At 49.4% G+C, this 13,198-nt stretch overlaps 1 long non-coding RNA gene across 1 annotated transcript; it reads right to left on the reverse strand.

Annotated features, from left to right (window-relative positions):
* Positions 1-2,863: 2,863 nt before the first annotated feature.
* LOC115278921 lies at positions 2,864-5,477 on the reverse strand. Its single transcript, XR_003903116.1, has 3 exons — positions 5,427-5,477; positions 3,168-3,240; positions 2,864-2,894 (listed from the first exon to the last, which is right to left on the reverse strand). It is a non-coding gene; the product is annotated as an uncharacterized LOC115278921 (long non-coding RNA).
* Between the last annotated feature and the right edge of the window lie 7,721 nt (positions 5,478-13,198).

The following is a 13,198-nucleotide window of genomic DNA, read 5'->3' on the forward strand; positions in this document are numbered from 1 at the left end:
CACTGCGACCGAGTGGCTGGAGAGGGAAACCCCCAACACACACACTCATAGGCGCCCTTGTGGGTCCCTGGTTACCACAGTTACAGAAGGACTCGCTCCTGGGTCCCGCAGGCCAACAGATCAACTCACTCAGTTTGCCACGGTTACATCCTGTTATGCCCTCAAGTCATGTTAGGGTTGCAATAAATCACAAAGAGCCCAAATCCACGATCAGGGAACTGGCCACAGGAAATCAGGGTCTTTCCAGTCTGAAAACAAGAACACAGAACACTCTATGCCCGATATGAAATGTGTAAAGAAAGCAAGGGCAGAACTGGGTGTGCGGTATGCCACCATTACAATATGAAGGGGGGTGAGAATATTCCTATTTGCTACTATTTGCACACTACATCTCTGAACGGATACACAGAAAACCAAGATCAATGATTAATATGTGTCGGGTTGGGTGGAAACGATTGTTAGAGGCAAGGATAGGATGAAGACTTTTGTTTTTAAGTACACTATTACTTTTTAACAGTTTTAGATTTATGGAGAAATTACAGATAGTAGAGTTCCCATTAAGCCTGCCCTGTTTCCCCTATTACCAACATCTTACATAAGTGTGGTACTCTGGTTAATGAACCAGCGTTGATATATTATTGCCTGAAGTCCATCTTGACTCAGATTTCCTTAGTTTTCCCAAAATGTCCTTTTTCTGTCCCAGGATGCCTTGCAGGCTCCCACATGGCATTTAATGGTCCTGTCTCCTTAGGCTCCTCCTGGCTGTGACAGTTTCTCAGTCTTGCCTTGTTTTTGGTGACCTTGACAGTTTTGAGGAGGACTAGTCAGATATTTTATAGACTGTTTCTCAGTTTGGAGATTTGTCTAATGTTCTTCTGGGAGGAGGCTTTTCACTGTATATCTTTGAGTAGTTGAAAATAAAATACTTGAAGTGTGTTAATCTATTGCCTATTTAAAATTACAAATTAATGAACCTAAAAGAGACCCAAACTGCAGGAACTAGGAAGAGGAGGAGGAGGAAGAGGAGGAGAAAGGAGACTGAGGGAGGGGAAAGGGAAAGGGGGAGAAGGGACAGAGGAAAAGCAGGCGGGGGAGAAAGGGGAGGGGCAGGGGAAGGTGAAGAAGGGGGAAAGGAGGGAGAAAAGAAGGGGAAGCTTGGGGGAGTGGGGGGCGTCCTTGCGCCGGGCAACCAGTCTTTGCCGAGCCCGCTGGCCGCGAGGGGGCGCTTTGCCCAGCGGTCTTCGCCCCCACCCAGCTGGACTTCGGTTTGCCCAGCGCGGAAAGGCTGGATAAGGGAGGCGGGGCGATCCTCGGTTCTAGAATGTCCTTGGGCCCGAGGGCGGGGCTCAGGGGCGGGGGAAGGGGAGCCGACGCCGGGAGGGTCTGGGGAAGCGGTCACCCGATCTTGCTGGGGACACTGCTCCACGAGTCGCGGCCCCTACACAGGGGACCCACATCATCACCCAAACGTACTAACGTAAAGTAGACCACAGGAGTCGGGGCGGGGGTGAGGGGGGAGCGGTACACATATTCCACCAAATAAGTGTCTCCATCTTTTAAATACGTGTGTCACCTGTTTTCAAAGACTTTTCCGAGCGAGTCCCTGTACTGAGACACACACGTGCTTCCTCCCTGCCTCCACGAGGCCCACGCTCCTCCAGAACCCCACTGGGCACCTCTTGGATGCCCCTGGCTGTGTCCTGCACACCAGGGTTACAGACGCAGCCCCCCAAGCCTGGCTGGTAGTGGGTGACTGATGGCCGAGACCCGGCAGGGCCTGAGGTTGTGCCAGCCTAGGGGTTGGGGGGGAACCCCCAAACAAGCCCTTTCCACCTCCTGGCCTTTAGACGGGCTGTTCTTTAGGCCTCGCAGGCTTCTCCCACCGTCAAGTACCTTGTTTGTGACAGGGACCTCTTCCTGGCCTTTCTTCAGCCAGGTGAAAAGTCACCCCCTCTGCAAAAATCGGGTCCCCATTTCCTTCTCCAGCTGCTGCTTCCCCCACTCCCTCCGCCGCTCCCTCGGGTGGCTTCGGACGCTTCCTCCCAGCGGAGCACTCTTCCAGGCGGCTCATCCCCTCCCGGAACAACCCACCGGGGTCAGCACGGCCCTGCTGTGCGCCTACAGGTGCGCAAACTCAAATTCAAGGCGATTAGACCGACCTGCTTAAATTGGAACCGGTGGTAGCGGGGCGGGGGCGGGGGCAGGGGCAGGACCCTCCCCCTCCCGAGTCAGACGACGCTGGGCCTCCTCCCTCCCTCCCCCCACCCCAGCAGCGGCCCGTGAACGCGTTTCTTCACGTGCGCCCCCTAAAATAATTGTGAAACATTTAGGCACCTCCATGAATAATGTTGATATCCATACTTTTTCATTATAATTTCAGTCACAAAAGATGTAATTTCCAGTATATGCAAATTTTCTAAAAATAATCACTATGATTTTTTAACATGTATCCAATGAAATCAAAATACCCTATGGATTCCATACAAACAATAAGCTATTTTAGTTAGTTTGTTTGTTTGTTTGTTTATTTATTTAACGTTTGAGAGACAGAGAGAGACACCAAGAACAAGGGAGGGTCAGAGAGAGAGGAAGACACAGAATCTGAAGCTGGCTCCAGGCTCTGAGCTAGCTGTCAGCACAGAGCACGATGCGGGGCTTGAACCCACAAACCGTGAGATCATGACCTGAGCCGAAGCCGGAAGCTTAACCGACTGAGCCACCCAGGTGCCCCTTTTTTAGTATTTTTTAAAAAGGTGGTTTTTATTTTTAATTTTAGAGAGAGAGAAAGCGAAGTGGAGAGGGGCAGAAGGAGAGGAGAGAAGAGATTCTCCACGTGGAGCACAAGCCAGGGCACGTCTTCATCCCAGGACCTCGTGACACCTGGAGATCATGGCCTGAGGCAAAAATTAAGAGTTAGCCAAGACCTGCCCAGGTGCAGCTCCCTCCCCCCCGGCCCCCCCCCCCGCCATAGTCTATTTTAAACACCCAGGACCAAGCTCCCTTTTAGCGCTGCTTACGTTTACATTTATTCCCCACCCTCACCCCGAATTTCAAATTCCATTTTACTCCCTGCCTCCTAGAGCCCTGACTCCATATAATACATATTCTCTGATTGAATGACTGTTGTCGATCCCCCTAACATGTCTCTCAGCAACAAAAATATGTACCGAAACTGCAGTCTTCTTGTTTCTCCATGACCTTGAGGCTCCAAGTGCCAAAGTTTTCTTCTAAATTGACATACTGTTATTTTTATTAGTACGCGGTGAATCAAAAATCATCATTATCTAGACCTGAGGAATACTTATGAAATGAAAAAACTGTAAAAGTAAATCCAAAACAAATATCCAAGACATGGATGCAACATTCTAATCCTGTGGTTCACAGAGTGACTACTACATTTTGCTAGAATAAGGTGGATTTCAATATTAATTTTATTCCTATTTTTCATATTTGCAGACCAAAAAACCCACCTCTTCTTAAAATAAAACAGCTTATTGTTTGTATGGAATCCATACAAACTGTTCACATAAGGAAAAAAGGGTGGAAAGGATTTTGTTTCAGCACCAAAACTCAATTCCTTCAGCATGTCTCAAATGACAACCTAAAAACACTTCAAAAATCTTTTTCATCCATTTAGCAGCTTGGGTGGTGCTCTGTCAGTTTTGAATTGATAGCCGCAATAATTAGTCACTAGAATCTTTAGGTTTCTCAGCTTTTTTTTTTTTACTGTTTTTTATTTATTTTTGAGAGAGAGGGAAACAGAGCAAGTGGAGGAGGGGCAGGGAGACACACACACACACACACACACAGAATCCCAAGCAGGGTCCAGGCTCTGAGCTGTCAGCACAGAGCCTGACAAAAGGCTGGAACCCATGAACCATGAGATCATGACTTGAGCTGAAGTTGGATGCTTAACTGACTGAGCCACCCAGGCACCCCTAGCTTTCTCAACTTGTAAGTAATGTCTAACTGAACATTCGAGGTGCCGGAAGCTTCAACACCCTTGTAACACAATCCTAAATGTGATGAATAAGAACAGATGGGAAACAAGAGAGGGAGAAGGAGCAGTGGCCTAACCCTGCCCCGCCCCCCACCATCCAGCTGATCAATTGTAGGACCTCTTCATGTACCCTTGGGTGTACTGACAGGCAGCAGAGACTGTTGTAAACCCGTTTTACAGAGTGGAAAGTTTATGTGGCTGGCTGTGTGTGTGTGTTGAGAAAGTCTCAGCGCCAGCTGAACAGGGTAACTTAATGGAAACATGTTCAAATTACTGCTCTCCCAGGGCCTGGGTGGACCCAGCCAGAGAGGCCGCCTGGGAAACCCACGAGACAATCCAGGCCCCAGGCCATGAAAGCCTGACCCAGGAGATGGCTGTGGAGACTAAGATTAGGGAGCCAGTGGAGACACGTGCTCTAGGAACAGCCAGGACCTGGGTCTGGTTAACTGCCAAGGATAGAGAAGCCAAGAGTCACCCCAAATTAGGATAAACAACGTCCAGAAAAGTCCTGGTACCATCCATCCGCAGGCAGGAAAACAGGGAAGAGGGGCCCATTTTGCAGATTTCGGATTACACAGAGAATGTGTGCTCATTATAGACGACACCCTTCACACCTGCTCTATCAAACACTGCCTGATTAGTGCCACTTAACACATTCTTTGAAACTCAATGGCTTAAACAACAGGCATGTATTTTTCTTTTTTAAAAACTAGCTTTAGGGGCGCCTGGGTGGCTCAATTGGTTAGGCGTCTGGCTTTGGCTCAGGTCATGATCTCACGGTTCGTGGGTTCGAGCCCCATGTCAGGCTCTGTGCTGGCAGCTGGCTCAGAGCCTGGAGCCTGCTTCTGATTCTGTGTTACCCTCTCTCTCTGACCCTCCCCTGCTTGTGCGGTCTCTCTCTGTCTCTCAAAAATAAATACAAAACAAAAGGTTTTTAAAAAAAAAACAAACTAGCTTTAGTGAAATGTAGTTCACACACTGTCCACTTTACCACCTATTGTGTTAAATTCAATGATTTTGCTCTTTTACATTTTTTTTTCTTGAGACTGTGCACAAGCAGATGAGGGGCAGAGAGAGAGAGAGAGAGAGAGAGGGAGGGAGGGAGGGGGGGGAGACACAGAATCTGAAACAAGTTCCAGGCTCTGTGCTGTCAGTGCAGATAGATAGACAAAACGTACCATTTGACCATTTTAAGTGTGCAATTCAGTGGCACCAAGTACATTTACGATGTCAGACAACTGTGCTAACTATCAATTTCCAAAACCTGTGCGTCACCCCCAGCAGAAGCTGTGCCCATTAAACACGGACTCCCTCTTCCCCTCTCCCCCTTGTTCCTGGGAGCCTCTCATCTACTGTGTATGGACTGGCCTATTCAGGGTACTCCCTGTTCGTGGAATCATACGGAACTCGTCCGCGTCCGGCTTACTTCACGCAGCATAATGTTTTCCAGGTGAGGGTGTATCTTCCTCGTTCGCTGGTATGTGGCTCGCTGGGCCCGCTCCAGGCTGAGGGTGAATTCAGCTTTGCTAGTAATTGTCTCCACTGTCTCCAGAGATCAGCCTTTCCCTGGGGGTGTATTCTTCTCAGTGAGGGTCATGGCAGCCCAGAAGGCTGAGCTATGCCAAGCAAGCACATTTAAGGCCTCTGATCTGGGTGCATCCATCAAAATTCCCCTGGGCAAACCAAGTCACCTGGCCAAGTTCAACGTCCATGGGATAGGGAAATACACTCAGCCCACGGCCGGAGAGGCGCAAAACCAGGGCCAGGGAGGGAGTGAAGAGCGGAGAACAATCATCCATTCTGTCACAGACAGACAGACAGACAGAAGTAAATAACATCCCCCTTGTCCCATCCTGGCCCCGGATTTATTCCCTCTCCTGAGGATATCCTGTCGCCCGGTGACTTACTCTGTCCACTAACAGTGAGCTTGGAACTCTTTCTGCCAATACGTATAGATCTTCCTGTTCTTTGTAAGCACAGCAGAGAAGAGGCGAGCAGAAGGGGCACGCACAGGGGAGGCTGTATGAGGTCACAGGGAGACGCTGGCCACTGCGAACCGAGGAGACAGGCCTCCGAGACGTGCTCTGCCAGCACTGGGTCTCGGCCCCAGAACTGTGAGAGGATGCGTTTCCGTGGTGTCAGCCACCCCGTCCATGGTCCTCTGTGGTGACAGCCCAGCTGCTCTGGGTCTTCTGGTTCTGGAACATCTGAGTCTTCCCAGTCAGGAACAAAGGCTGTCGCAAACATTCTCGTGCGTGTTTGACGGTGATGTCTGAGAACTTGTGAACAGCCAAAACGTTTGTTCTGTCCTGGCTTCTGGTGGATTTGCTGTTTCACTCCCAGGGGAGCACATACAGAATTTTCCAGGTACCTGGTGGCGACAACCAGAAGCTCCAGGGTCTGTCTGGGCTGTTAAGGGTTGGGACTTCTCTTTTCACCTTGACCTCTCCCTGCACTTTCATCCCACCCCGGGGCCACTGACTCCATCTGCTTGGCAGCGTCACGACCACACTGTGGGCCTCGTCGGACCTGACCACAGCCCACGGCCTCTTTCCTCAAGCAGCTCTCTGTGGTCGCTGACCTAGTTGGGCAGAAGGCAGGGTGAGCGGGTTCCGGGGCCCAAGCTCACTGCGAATCCCATCTGCTTTCCAGCTCTCTCTGCTTTATATATACATATAATCCACATTATATACACACATAATCCTATTTTGTAATTATATAACATATTTATAATTATATATAGTACATTTCATGTACATATATTAACAAAAATAAAAATATAGAAGGCTGGGTGAGGGGAAAGGCTATCGGGGAGGGAAAGAGCTTGGGGAGAAGGGTCCCGTTTACGGGTGTAAGTTGGCCTGTGGCACTTTGGGTAACAGCAGGGCTCCCCAGCCTGGCCCCTTCCCAGCCAGGCCTTGGTAACTGGCTGCAGGCCCACGTGTCCCATCTCATTATTCTGGCTGCAACAGGCCAGGAGCGAGCTGGGCAGGTCCAGGAGAGACCCGAGAGGCAGAATGTGGAACAGAGGAGGATTTTCTTCAGACGTCCTCCGTGGGAAATCCTCCTGCGCCCCAGAGGCCTGAGCTTCGGGGTTCATCTCTTCCCTGGCCCTCGCCACCCTCTGCACCACCTCTACACAATGAGAAGGGGGTGCCCGTTCCCTCCCACCTCCCCCAGCTGATTCCTGGCGCCCTGCTGGTCACCGCCTCCTCATCGGGGCCTGAGAGAGGCCGCCTGCCTAGGGCCAGGTCAGGCCTCTCTGTTCTGCATTCTCTTGGCTCCCTTGGCCTTAACGCACATCCCAGTTTGATGTTGTGACTTCTCGTTTGCTGTCTTTCCTGTGGGAAGGGCGCTGCACTAGGCTCTGTAGAACCCACGGTGGGCCTTCCCCTGTTGGCTTCGGAGAGGAAGCGTCTCACATTCTGCTGTAGCTGCCTGTCTTTCCTGGGGGCCGGGGACTGCTGTCGGTCATGTCCATAGCCCCACCTTTTAGTCTGACCAAAGACCTATTTGTTAGTTGCAAACATGTGCGGGATCTGATTTAATAATCAAGTAGCCTTTCCACGACCTGGCCAGAAATGGACTCCAAGATCCACTGGCCACTCTTCACACACGGGGCGGGGAGGACAGCCAGGTCCCTTAGCCAGAGGAGAGACAAGGGTTACAGCACCCCTTCTCAGGGCCTTCCCACTCCTCAGGTGCAACAGGTGGTTTGACGGGTGTGGTCCCAGCGGCCCTGGGGCCCCACGGAGGTGGGCCTGCCCCTTCCCAGTTCAGACCTGGAACAAGACAATGGTTTTGCCTATGGTTCCAACAGACACAATGGCAATGACAGAGGTCACAGTGTGTGTCCTGGCAGGGTGCCGAGGTGCCCAGGCATGAGCCCCCCTTCTTCACGGGGCTAATGCGTGTCAAGGCTCCGACCTGCAGTTCTGGGGCTGGGCTGCTTAAATATTAATGTTTTCAAATCATATCACTAAAATCTACTCTGACAGCTGTATTTCAAACACAGAGTCTGTGCCCGAGATTGCACAACCATATTGTGGACAAGTTGCATCACCTGGCTTTTAATTTAAGGCTTAGAGGCTTCAACTAATTTAGGTGACAGTCCGATAGCCAGAGGGAGAAAGTGGATTACTAAGTGGATTGGACTGGGAGGGCCGGGCCTCCTCCTGCACTTCCTGCTTACACGCATAGCACACACTCAATCACTGTGGAATGAATGAGTGAATGAATGAACGGACGGATGAACGAATTTACTATTCTGAATCTGTGGGTCTTTCTATTCAGAAAATCTGTCCCCACTTAACACATACAGACACACACAGGCTCATCAGAGAGCAGGTCTTTGCTCCCTGAAGGGAAGCAGGGGATTGCCGCGGTGGGCTCATTCATCTGTACAACCTTACGTCACTCAAGCCAGAGAGGGGTGCAAGCTGGTGTCTCCTAGGACATTGCTTTTCTCTGCACAAGAGAAGGTCGGCAAATGTTGGCGGGGAGGGCATCCTGCAGAAAGAATGCCCCCTGACTTGATCCACAGAAGTGGCTGGTGCTGGGCTAAGTGGTGCTGGAAGGTGACCAAATATTTCAAGGGACAGATACTTACCAAGCGCTGTCCTGATACAGCCACTGGGATCCAAGTGGTGAGTGAGACAGAACCGGTTCCTCCCTCGTGAAGACACGTGATGTGGTAAAGGAAACATGCGCAAGGCGATTCCATTTCATGGTCAGTGATCCGAAGGGGGGTGGGCAGAGGGAAGCTGAGGCCCCTGGAGAGAGTTCTTCATGCTGACGACAGAATCCACTCTGGCTGGTTAAGCAGAGGGTGTTTGTGGCAGTGTTAGAATGGCATTGCACCATATGAAGAAGAATGGTTACATTCATGCTAATAATTTTGAATTTTAATATTTCTTTACTTCAAACATGAAATAGCAAGTTAAAAAAAAAACACCAGGAGAAGTCGAGAGAAAGACTCTATGGTAGCAAGGAAAAAGTTTTCTACTTTAATACCATTAATGGTACTTTTTTCTCCTTTTGTTTTGTTCCCCGGAGCCCCATGTTTTCGTTTTGTACAGGACCCCACAAATTATGTGGCTGGCCTTGCTGTCAGCAGCAATGGATATCAGTGTTTTGAAGTCTAGACTCTGGCGTAGACACGAAGCTCCTGGAAGTCTCAGATGTTTCTGGCGGGAGGCAAAATAGTATAGGACTCTAGGAAAGAGTTTGGAAATTTCTTATAAAGTTATCTACACACCTATTATAAGACCCAGCAACCTCACCCCTAGGTATTTATCCAAGTGAGTAAAAACTTATGTTCACTCAAAAGCTTATAGATGGCGGCGCCTGGGTGGCTCACTCGGTTAGGCGTCCAGCTTCAGCTCAGGTCATGATCTCACGGTTCATGAGTTTGAGCCCTGCGTCAGGCTCTGTGCTAACAGCTCCGAGCCTAGAGCCTGCTTCCGATTCTGTCTCCCTCTCTCTCTCTCTCTGCCCCTCCTCATCCCCTCACTCTCTCAAAAATAAACATTTTTAAAAAGCTTACAGATGAATATTTATAGAAGCGTTGTTCATAAACACTCATAACTATAAACAACACCATGTCCTTCACCTGGGAAACAGATGAACTGGTACATCTAAGACCCTACTCAGCAATAAAAAGCTGCTAACCACGGACACACACACCGCAGTATGGATCAATCCCAAGTGCACTATGCTAAATGAAAACAACCCAGACTCAAAAGGCTCACACTGTATGAGTCCATTTATAGGACATTCTGGAATAGGGGAGAGATCATTGATCAGGGGTTGCCAGGGGTTGGGTGTGGGGAGCAATGGACTACCGGAGAGCATGGGGGATAGGAACGTTCTAGATCTTGGCTGTGCTGTGGTTATATGACTGTGTGCATTTCTCAAAACTCATAGAGGTGAACACTAACAAGGGTAAATTTTACTTCCTCTAAGTTATACCTTAATTAAAAAAAAAAAAGCATCTGCAAATTTACTAGCCCCGAAACTGGGAGCTCCCAGTTTTTATGCATGTTTATGGTTTTTATGCACATTGGAAATCTTGAACCACAAACTGGGAACACAAACTCCCCTGGAGGAGCCAAAGGGACCAGGCAGCCGAGGGGCCCTGGGGGTTAAGCCGGGTGCCCAGGTTGGAATCCCTGAGGACAGCCTGGGAGAGGCTGCCCCCACAAAAAGGGTAGAAGGGCAGGTGGCTGGGGTTCAGGGTGCCGGGTCGGACACCCACCCATTTCCGCTCCCGCCCCAGCCTCTCCCTGCCAGCAGAAGGCCCAGCTGCCGGAGCTCCCAGCCTTTAAGGGGCTGATTCTACGCAGAATGGAGTGATTGGTGTTGACAGGGAGCTATTTACCCGTCTAATTAATTATGCCAACTAATTTCCAACTTAATTGCACTTTCTGGGTCACTGGGTAATGAGACTGAGCAGTTTTCCTGCCACTGCAGGCCCTGATGGAGCGGCGTTAGGGGAAAGGTGGCAGCTGCTCCTCAAGGGCAGACAGGCTTCCTGTTCCTCCCGTTCCGGGCCCTAGGCCCCAGGCTCCCAGACCCTGGCCGCTGGAGACCCACTCTGGAATCCTCTCTGTGGACCTTCTCAGTGATCCGGCCTCTGCCCCAGGAGCTTAGCCAGTCATTCACCTAACAGGCCTTTATTAAATGCCTACTACGTGCCAGTCCCCAAGGGGCGTAGGCACTGGGGGTGCCAAGAAGCTAAGTCATGCCCTGCTAGACCCCATCCCCCGCCCAGACCGCAACTGCTCACAGCCCAAGGGAGGAGAGTCTCACCTAGACCAGTAATTGCAGAAGCTGTTTGCAGATTGGAGCCAGGGCTTTGGACCTTTGCTGTTGGGCCTTTGGGCAATTCACTGCACTTGTGACGGGACTCTCTCTGCGCCCCCTGCTCCCCAGGTCCCCGTCCTCTCCCGCATCTCCCACTGCCTGTCTCCTAGAATGCTTCATAGTCTGGATTTGTCTGTTTCCTCCTTACGGGATCACCTAAAAACATTTTTTTAATGTTTATTTATTTTGAAAGAGAGACAACAAGCAGGGGAGGAGCAGAGACAGAGAGAGAGAGAGGGAGAGAGAGAGAGAGAGAGAGAGAGAGAGAATCCCAAGCAGGCTCGGCACTGTCCGGCTGGATATCATAAACAGCGAGATCATGACCTGAGCCGAAATCGAGTCAGACACTTGACTGAGCCACCCAGGCGCCCCTCACCTAAAAACATTAAAAAAAAACAGTGAAAATTCAGTTTATGCACGTTTGGCAAGAATATCATGAAAGTGATACGGGGTCCTTCTCACTGTATCCTATCAGCTGGCTCAAGGTTTTGATTTGTCCCATTATTGACGAGGGTCACTTTGATCACGTGATTAGCATGTGGCTCACAGGGTCCTCAGCCACCAAGTTTCTTAATCCCTCTTTGTAATTATGAAGTATTTCATGAAGAATTTATTTGAAACTGTTTAAGTACCTGTTCTTGGGGCACCTTGCTGACTCAGTGCAGCGTGTGACTCCTGATCTCAGGGTTGTGAGTTTGGGCCCCACGTTGAGTGTAGAGATTACTTAAAAAAATAAAATCTTAAGGAAAAAAAAAATACTTGTTCTTCCTCAAACTTTCAGTAGCTATATTTTTGTCAGTATGGACTCATGGTTTCCTGCTTTATTACATGTATGACAATCCTTTATTACCATTATTTTGATATTTAAATTGTGCCAGGTTTAACCAGTGGGAACTCTTTTAAGCTGGTCTCTTTGTATTTTTCACAAGTCCATGTTATTCTTTTTTTTTTTTCGTAACATTAATTTTTGAGAGAGAGAGAAAGAGCAGGAGGGGGCAGAGAGAGGGAGAGAGAGAATCCCAAGCAGACTCTGAGCTGTCAGCACACAGCCAGACACAGGGTTCAGTCTCATGAACTGTGAAATCGTGACCTGAGCCAGAATCAAGAGTCAGACGCTTAGCCTGCTGAGCCTCCCCAAGCCCCAAATTTTATTTTTAAGTAATCTACACCGAGTGTGGGGCTCGAACCCACAGCCCCAAGATCAAGAGTTGCACACTCCAGCAACTGAGCCAGCCAGGTGCCCCAATTCATTTTCTATGTGGATATATTTACTTATCATTTATGTATTATATATTAGAATTTATTTAACTCAAAAATTTCTAAATTTATCTATATTGGAAACTGTAGTGTGACTGAGGAATACCAATTCATGTTCAACATGAAAGTTCATTCTGGTTTCCCCTCTTTCTGTACTTAAACTCCCTGCTCTGATGGTGAAAAAATTGGTTTCCATCATTTTTAAATATTTACGTATTTGATCAGTGTCCCTCTAGGTAACCAATCTAGAAGCTGCCTCGGACACCCCATCCCTCTCCGTGTGTGGACACCTCCTCACCTGTACCTCCTCCCCGGCTCGGGCTGTGACACCTGCTCCAGGCCACCGTGGCCTCCCCACCACCGTCCCCTTCCTTGCTCGAACCCACCCAATGGCTTTAGGACTAAGTTCAGCAAGAAACTGGGTAGGGCAGCAGGAGGGGGAGCATGGGCATTTTTAATGACATGAAAAATATACTTCTGAGTATTGTTAAGCTACCAAAGAAGGCAAGATATAAAATTGCATGTATGGTATCATATCAACTATGGGGAAAGCTCCGAAAAAGATGCTGGTCTGTCTGAGGCTGAAGAGTGGAGCAAGAATGGAACATGTTTTGATCACAGATTACACAGGGCTCCCCTTTAAATCCCACGCCCTTTGAGGCTCACCCCATGAAGGAGGTAGCAGGCGCTGTGGCCACCAGGTAGACTAAGGACCAGACAACCCCACCCACACTTGGCTCCTGGCACTGCCACTTCCCAGCCAGGTGACCTTGGACGAGGCAGGTAGGTAACCTCTGTGCTTGAGTTTCCTTCATCCGTGAAACAGAAATGGTAATAGCACATCATTTTAGGTTTACTATGTGGATTCAGTGAGTTAATACACATAAAGCACTTAGAATGGTACACAGGACATTCCCATGAATGCTAGCTGTTGGTATATGGACAGAAAAGAGAAGAGTTCAGTGACGTCCTCTGAGTTACCTACCCAAGGTCACATTATCATTGGAGCCCCATAGTGCCTGTTCTGGAAGCATGGAAGTCTCTTCCGTTGCAGTGGGGAAGGTGAGGCACACCGCC

Source organism: Suricata suricatta, chromosome 15 (assembly GCF_006229205.1).
Source record: "Suricata suricatta isolate VVHF042 chromosome 15, meerkat_22Aug2017_6uvM2_HiC, whole genome shotgun sequence".
NCBI lineage: Eukaryota > Metazoa > Chordata > Mammalia > Carnivora > Herpestidae > Suricata > Suricata suricatta.